At 38.5% G+C, this 7,419-nt stretch overlaps 1 protein-coding gene across 1 annotated transcript in view; it reads right to left on the bottom strand.

Annotated features, from left to right (window-relative positions):
* ADAMTS6 (ADAM metallopeptidase with thrombospondin type 1 motif 6) overlaps window positions 1–1,666 on the bottom strand; it is a 225,449-nt gene extending 223,783 nt beyond the window's left edge. Inside the window, exon 1 of the mRNA XM_006762487.2 lies at window positions 1,092–1,666. The gene's annotated coding sequence lies outside the window, so the exon portion shown is untranslated. The remainder of the gene's footprint in view (window positions 1–1,091) is intronic.
* Between the last annotated feature and the right edge of the window lie 5,753 nt (window positions 1,667–7,419).

The raw sequence follows: 7,419 nt of genomic DNA, 5'->3' as shown, positions 1-7,419 counted from the left end.
CCTGCCCCCGCCCAGTTCTGTACACCCTCATGCCCCTTCCCCCAACCCCACTTCGCCCAGACAGAGGGTAACAGTTTGAGCTGCCCTGGTTGAGTTGATCCTAAAGTTAACATTCAGCAGCCCATTTCCAGACAGCAGCGCTAAATCTATTTGGATAAAACGCGTGTGACCCAGACAGTTGGCATTTGGCCCAAACGCGTTGCACCGGCAGCTCAAATAAAAACAAGAGTAAGAAACTCACTCTCTTGTTCCCTCTCAGTGCGCTTTCTCACTCTCTCGCTCTCTTTTCTTCTAGTACAACAAGGAAAGAAATTACTAAAGACAGGAATTATAGTACACATTATCAGAAGGCAGCTTTCCAATAACCCTCCAGCACTCACCGCCCCCCCCCTCCAAATCCCTAAACTTTGATCCCATGTACCATATAAACAGACATACCCCGATATTCAAGGCTCCGGAGGGATATGAGTCTAGCACGTCCCAAGTGGCCAAAAGTAAATCAAAAACACACGCTTCCATCTCTTTGATTAGCCTATTAAGAGCTTAACATATCCTAGAGCATCGGGGCTCCAGCTAGCACATTAATTCTGCCCTCTGAGCCCAGGCATAAACTATGCACTTGTCTGGCTACTTAAGACACTGACATGAAACCATAAAATGCAGGTTTTTCTTTAAGAAAACTGGAAATCAGTTTAAATACACATCATTATTACTTTCCTGATTACTATTTAGTGATGAGTTAAAAGACCACAATAATTATAATTAAGTCATATTTCACAAAACATATTCTATTCTTATAATAAACGTATATATTTTTGCATCATAAAATACTTGCAAGACCCAGAATTCTCCAACCCCCGAGTAGTCTGGAGTTAAAAAGATTTCTATCTGTAAAATGAGTTCAGTTAAGCTCACTCATTGCCACTAAAACACATACACACATACACACATACACACACACACACACACACACACACACACACAGAGCGAGAGAGAGAAAAAGATTTTCTACGCGTTATTCGGAAGACAAGCAAACCACACACTTTAATTTAAAAAAAAAGTTTCATTGAATATTGTGAAGTCTTCCTTACCGTTTTCATCTTCAAATTCTGATAAAAAGTAAGTTTCAAACAATAGAGATTGCACTGGACGACTCACGTACTCCCTTCTCCTCTCTTAACTTTTTTTTTCTGCCCCCCTTTGCAAAGCCACAGCAGTCAGTTAGTTATTCTGCAGCCAGAATAAAACCCTATAGTCTGGCTAACCCGGGTTTTAGAGAACGGACTTGGCGATTTGGCAGAAAAAGAGATGCCTTCAATACAACCAGGTTATCATCCTGAGATGCTGCCTTTGCAAACCCCCTTTTTCTCCCGCACGCGCCCCCCAACCCGACCAAAAAAAAAAAAGGGAGAGAGAGAGAGAGAGACAGAAAAAAAAAAGAAAGGAAAGGGAAAAAGAAAGGAAGGGGAAAAAAAAGACTTATTGGGGGTGGAAAGGGTGCCCTTTCTTCCTGGACAGCTTAGTGCCTTTGCTATGCAAATAACATGTGAAGAGCATCAAAAGGTATCAGGAGAAAAGAAGACAAGAGGAGCAAAGTTTTGTTGAAGTAGGTCTCACTACCGGCCCCCAGCCAACTTTGAATTGCAGCAGAATATTGGCAGCTTTTCCTCGGAGGCAGAGCACTGACGTCAGTGTGCAGATGTGCCGGCGTCGGGTGCGCATGTGTCCTGGGCCGTCACGTGGAGGGGGAGGGGAGGTAGAGGTACAATCGGGGTAACCAACTACCAGCCATTCAGAAGGGCTTAGACAATGTCAACTTTTCCACCCTGTGAATGAGAGAAATCCTGGCCTTTCTAACCTCAATCCCCTACCCCACTCCGCCTCTTTTCCTCCTCCTCCTCTAACCTCTTTTAGAAATTCTAGCCTGGTTTGTGATTAGTTGTTTCTTGGAAAAAGGAAGGGGGAGGGAGAGGATGAATGACTGTAGAGACGAACTCATGTCACTGTGCAGATCTCTGGTGTCCTCTTCCTTGTATGTTTAAATCCTCACAACAAAAATACTAAAAATTGCACATAAACAGTACCTTTGAAGACACTTACAGCGAGTTCACATCAGTGACAGATTTCAAGACTCCGTAACCACATGTGCACAAAATGCCTCTCTCAAAAAGACATCTCTACGAGTTATATTGCCACAGCAAGGGAGTATAGAAGAAAGTAAACTAAGACCAGCACATTTTCCATCCGATTACCGACTTCAGGTTATGTGGGGCTTTAAAAGGAAAGGGAAAAAAAAGTGGGGGAGGAGGGAGCGGGGGAAGAGAAAGAAGCTTGCATTATTTCCAGATGAGGGTGAGACTGGATGGTGTTTTAAAGTGCAACCGGGGAAAGCTACAAGTGGAGTGTATTTTTTTTTAATTCAGTACATTGAATGAAACCTCAATGACTGCCCAAAAGAAAATAAATCCAAAGTCAGACCCCCAGAAAAGAGGGGGGTGGAGGGAGAGAGAGGACAGGAACCTTGCTGTGATCTAAAGATAAACAAACAAAACCTCAGAACTGGCTCTTCAAGCTTCCCAGTCCCACCCTCCCGCCCTCCACCCGCTACACACCAGAAGCCAGTCCATACTTTAAGGATAAAACACCACTACAACGTAGCACTTTCACTTTCATTTGCTGGGAGAAAGCCACTGGCATAAAACTGTGGGGGAAATGCCCAAATATGTTTTCCATGTCCTAAGCAAGCAAACAAAGTCTGGCACACTAATCGGAAACAGGAGAGGGGGAAAAAAGTGAAAATAGCTCAGGACAAATGTTGTCTTTCAGCGGTGGAATCTGCTGCATCATTTATCTGTTTCTACCGTTGGGTGCAGGATAGGAAGAGGTTTAAGAGTTTCCAAGGTTGGAGGTGGGGGTGGAGGAATTGACGCCTTGAAATTCCAGTCGGTAGTTAACGCCAAGTCAATTTCCGATGGCCAGAACCAGAAAAGGGAATTGGACCGGAGGGAAGGGGGTGGGGAGGAGGACCTTTCTGAAAACAGGCGCTTAAGTTTCAAGCTTCTGCTAACATTATTGCTCATTTGATTTTTTTTTTCTTCCTACACCGGAGGTAGTAGGTGTAATTCTTCTGGTGAATACATGAATAGTTGGCTAAAAGAAGGCATGAATCAGACTGAGAACGTCCAAGAATTCTTTTTTGAGGGTTGAAAGGGGAAAGCATCTGTCCACAGTCAATAGTCCTCATCTTGACCTTAAATCAGTAGTATTTGGCTCAATGCCATTTAAAACGTAGAAATACGTTCTGTGGTTGGCATTCACAGTTTTAAATAAAGATGATTCATATAGAAATATAGATATTTGCATTAGCACACAAGAGGTGGCTGATCTCCTAGCAATAATTATAAACGTCAAAAATAAGAAGAGTAGCCACAGAGCTGTTTTTGCATCAAAACCATCCTTTAAATTGTTGTGGACTTGGTCCTTAATTTTTCAAAAACTGGTGGTGGATAAACACAGCCATCACAGAAAACTAAACTTAAGGTATGAATAGTAATCATTTTTATAAGTTATTTGAAAAATTTTTACTCACAACTAAGGCAAACTGCCCTAGGAAGTAGCAATATTGTAAAGGAAAGGAGCTTATCCAGTGAGAAGTGGACTTTGACTAATTACTTATTCAAAGAGTGCCATCCTGCGTCTAAACAGAGTAATGAAAATTTCCCAAAAGATTCCTTTTCTCCTCCAAATGACTGTGAATTTAAAAAACAGTATTAGTAAGGGTGAAAAATTATTAGCGAGAGAAATGGATCCATGTGTATGTGTGTATGCGTGTGTGTTTTTATTTTAATTGCATTACAGAGAATTCCAACACATACAAAAGTAGAAAACTCCAATGTATCCACCATCCAGTTTCAACAAACACGTTTGGTGGCACACACATTCAAGTAAAATAAAAGGACTAAAAAATAAATAACCATTACTACATCACTACTACTCTTAGAAAAATAATTCCTTAATTTCATCAGATTTTCTCAATTGCAAAAAAGGATTTTTTAAAAACTTCCTTTTATTGGAATCAGGATTCATATATTGCATTAGTTTGATCTCTTGTCTCTCTCTTTTTTTAAAAATATATTTTATTGACTCTCTACAGAGAGGAAGGGAGAGAGACAGAGAGCCAGAAACCTCGATGAGAGAGAAACATTGATCAGCTGCCTCCCGCACATCTCCTACCGGGGATGTGCCCGCAACCCAAGTACATGCCCTAGACCGGAATCGAACCTGGGACCTTTCAGTCCGCAGGCCGACGCTCTATCCACTGAGCCAAACCGGTCAGGGCCCATGTAACTCTTTTCATCTATTTCAATCTATCAGTTCTCCCTCATTTATTCTTTAACCTGAAATATAAATGCTAAGTTAATAACTTGTCATCTTAATACTACATATAGCACTTTCATGTGTATGGAAATGTTTTAGTGTAATATCCAGGCATTAGTTCTTAATTTAATCATATGAGACAAATTTAAATTTAACCCTGAATGAATTTCAGTTGCAGTAGAAATTCTTTAAAATTATTTTAACAACCAATCCTTTACTCTTCAAAAACTTTTTCCTATAGCTTTCCTTTTCTCTGTTAAATTAAGAAATGAAGACAGAGTAGAGTTGATCACAAATCCCCTATTTATACCTACAAAAAGCTATGTGAGTGGTCCTTAGAAGCCTAATAAATCTAAGTGAATAGAGCCCTTTCAGGAAATCAAAGATGGAATAAAAGGAAATTTGAGAGGAAGCAATTTGTATGTATGTATGCATGTATGTATGTACACATGTATGTATTAATGTATGTATGTATTTCAGAGACTGAAAAATAGAAGCAATGTCAGAAAAGTTTGAGAGCCAATGAATCGGGACTAAGAAACTTTTAAAGGTAAAAAAGTAGACTTCTGCCGAAACCGGTTTGGCTCAGTGGATAAAGCGTCGGCCTGCGGACTGAAGGGTCCCAGGCTCGATTCCGGTCAAGGGCATGTACCTGGGTTCCGGGCACATCCCCAGTACAGGAGGCAGCTGATCGATGTTTCTCTCTCATAGATGTTTCTAACTATCTCTCTCCCTTCCTCTCTGTAGAAAATCAATAAAATATATTTTTTTAAAAAGTAGACTTCTAACTTATAATTTTTAATACATAAGCATGCAAATTTAACTTAATTTTTTAAATAAAAACTAAGGCATTTCTTAAAATTAGACTATACTTGTATTTTAAGAAAAAGAGATGAAGAATTCTGATTTTATGTTTGCTTGGAATTATTAAATTGGAGCAGGTGACTATCTCTAAAGATGATAAATTTTTAATTCTATATCCCAGACATTAAAATCAGATTCAAGCCCTGACTGAGTAGCTCAGTTAGTTAGAACATCATCTCAATATGCCAAGGTTATGGTTTTGATCCCGTCAGGACACATACAAAATCAACCAATGAATGCATAAATTAAGTGGAACAACAGATCAATGTTTCTTCCTTTCTAAAATAAATTTTTAAAAATTAAAATAAATTTAAAAATAGATTCAACACATTAAAACCAAAGTTTATACACTTTCTACACATACATTTTATTCTGTCAGTGAGAATGGATTTGAATTTGATATAGTGAAAACAAATATTTTTTAATCTTTTCAAGGATTATTGTAGCATTTCTTAAGATGCAAAAGCTCAAAGCATAGCGAAAAAAATTGATAAATTTAACTTAAATTAAAAAGTTAAAAACCACTAAAAAGTAAAATATAAGCTAGAGATTAGGAGAATTTGCAACACGTAAGTGAAATATAACAAATATCTAGAATATTGGAAGAACTATCACAAATCTATAAGACTGTCAACATAAGAAACTAAGAAACATATCCACTTACCTGTAGAGTATTTTTATGAGCTTCGTTGAGCCAAACTGACGACAGTTGCCAGGGAGCAAAATCTCAATGAATGGAGAAAATGCTCCGGAGAATGGGAGTTTTGCAGCTTATTTTATACACTAGAATAAAAGGAGAAGACGTAAGAAGTGTTATATGAAATCCATTGGTGGTAGATTAGGGAGGCGGGAGAAAGCAAAGCGTGGAAATCTCTGGGATTGGACAGAAAGCGAAATGGAGAGACACGCACTTCTTTTACATTGGTGGATACAGTATTAGTTAACAATTGACCTTTACAGCCCATAGAAATGGTATGCGTGGCCTGAGATAGCAATGCAAGATTCTGTGGTCTTGTGCTCTAGCGCAGGTCTGGAAAAGAAGATTACTCTGACATTTCAAAAGTATGTTGTCTTAGACGCAAAAGGACAATTGACAGGCTCACTTAGGTAAAGATTGACCTTTGTCAAGGAAGCTACAGGCTTAGGACATGACTACCCACCGTATCTGGCCTTTAGCTAGGAATTTGCATGTTCAGACCATTTTATTTGGTTACTTTTGGTTTCTGAGTTTGTAAGTCCCGTTACACAGGCCTCCCCTGAGCTAGTCAGGTTTGGTAGATGGCCTCTATTTCATCCGCAAGAGAGAGAGGCCAAAAAAATTAAAAATAGGAAAATTGCATGAATAGAAAAGTCACAGGAGAAAAAAAGCTAAGGACCAATAAATGACTAAGGGAGTGTTCAATCTTGCTAGCAATCATTGAAATGGAAATGCTTCTCTTCTGTTAGAGTGCTAAGACTGTGAAAATTTAATAATATCAAGTGTTTGGGAGAATAGAGCGAACTGGACATCAGATATACTATTGATGGAAGTACAAATTAAGTGCAAACACCATGGAGAGCAATTTGGCAATATCTAATAAAGAGGAAGATGTGCTAGTCTTTGACCTGGCCTTGCATTTTTAAGTATATAACCTTAAGAAGTTCTTGCACATGGGAATCCCCATTTATAATTACAACAACACAATTTCTCGCAGTGAATAATTGGAAACCACCTAAATGATTACCAATGGGAAAATAAATTGTAATCTATTCCTACAATAGAATTTTACATGATAAATGATGAACTATATAAAGTATCAATGTGGATAAATTATATAACATTGAGTTGAAATACTACAATAGGACACATTACAATTCATATTGGGGTAGGATGTATATAATATACCCTTTATATAAATTTTTAACGCTTCACCAAATATATATCTCAAACTTTAAAAAGTGTGCACAGGAAGGACATGAGATCTTAAAAATCGCAGCTACCTGGGAGGGGGGCAAGAGAAACAAATGGGGTTAAGGATGAGCACAACGTGGTCATCAACTAAATCTGTAAAATTTTGTTTGAAAAACAGAACTGGAATTATTATTTTTAAATGTTTAACATCTGCTCATTCAGGGTATCTAGTGTAAATGGTGTCGACTTAAGAAACGTCCAAACACGTAGAGAATTTTTATGAGTTT

The sequence above is a fragment of the Myotis davidii genome, unplaced genomic scaffold (genome assembly GCF_000327345.1).
Source record: "Myotis davidii unplaced genomic scaffold, ASM32734v1 scaffold135, whole genome shotgun sequence".
NCBI lineage: Eukaryota > Metazoa > Chordata > Mammalia > Chiroptera > Vespertilionidae > Myotis > Myotis davidii.
The sequence above is the reverse complement of the archived record's forward strand: the minus strand, read 5'-3'. Positions and strand labels throughout refer to the sequence as shown.